This window comes from Mirounga leonina, unplaced genomic scaffold, assembly GCF_011800145.1.
Source record: "Mirounga leonina isolate KUSES-001 unplaced genomic scaffold, KU_Mleo_1.0 Mir_150, whole genome shotgun sequence".
Classification (NCBI taxonomy): Eukaryota; Metazoa; Chordata; class Mammalia; order Carnivora; family Phocidae; genus Mirounga; species Mirounga leonina.
Window position 1 is genome coordinate 15362186 of NW_023270374.1, and position 931 is coordinate 15363116.

Genomic DNA, 931 nt, shown 5'->3' on the forward strand with positions numbered 1-931 from the left:
AAATTAAAAAGCACAAATACAGATTCTGACAGTGGATAAAATCATGTCTTAAATGTTAGGGAATGAGGGGCGCCTGGGTGGCTCAGTTATTAAGTGCCTGCTTTTGGCTCAGGTCATGGTCCAGGGTCCTGGGATTGAGCCCCACGTCGGGCTCCCTGCTGGGCGGGAAGCCTGCTTCTCCCCCCTGTTTGTGTTCCCTCTCTTGCCGTGTCTCTGTCAAATAAATTAAAAAAAAATCTTCAAAAAAAATGTTAGGGAATGAATACATATCAACTCAAGAGATCATAATTAATCATTTCACATACAAAAAAATGTATGGAGCCAGATAATTAAATAGAAAATATACTCCTGGGGGGCCTGGATGGCTCAGTCAATTAAGCGATAGACTCTTGATTTCAGCTCATGGCAAGATCTCATGGGTCTTGGGACCAAGCCTGGAGTCGGGCTCTGTGCTCAGGGGGGGAGTCTACTTGAGATTCTCTCCCTCTCCCTCTGCCCCTCCCCCTGCTCACATGCGCTCTCCCTCTCTCTCTCTCTAAAATAAATAAATAAATCATTTAAAAAAAGAGAGGGAGAGAAAGAAAATGTGTTCTTTTTAGTTTGTAAACTCAGGAGGTTCCTGGGTGAAATCTGAAACTGGTCCCCACACACGGAGCGCAAGGAGAGAATGAAGAAAGACCACTCCATATTGGTAGCCAGCAATTTTAATAAGCAAGAGAATTTACATGTGAGGCTTGTCTTAGGTGGTGCAAAATAAGATCTCCACACCTACCCACCAGAATCTTAGAAGTTTACAGAGGCCTTAATTGGGTTAAGTCACGTATTCGGCAGGTGAACCCAACAATACATTACCCTCTAAGGTTATGTCCTTGAAACTGACTCCTATGGGAATGGTGGGGCCGAATGTACATTCTAAGGACAGGGGAGGGGG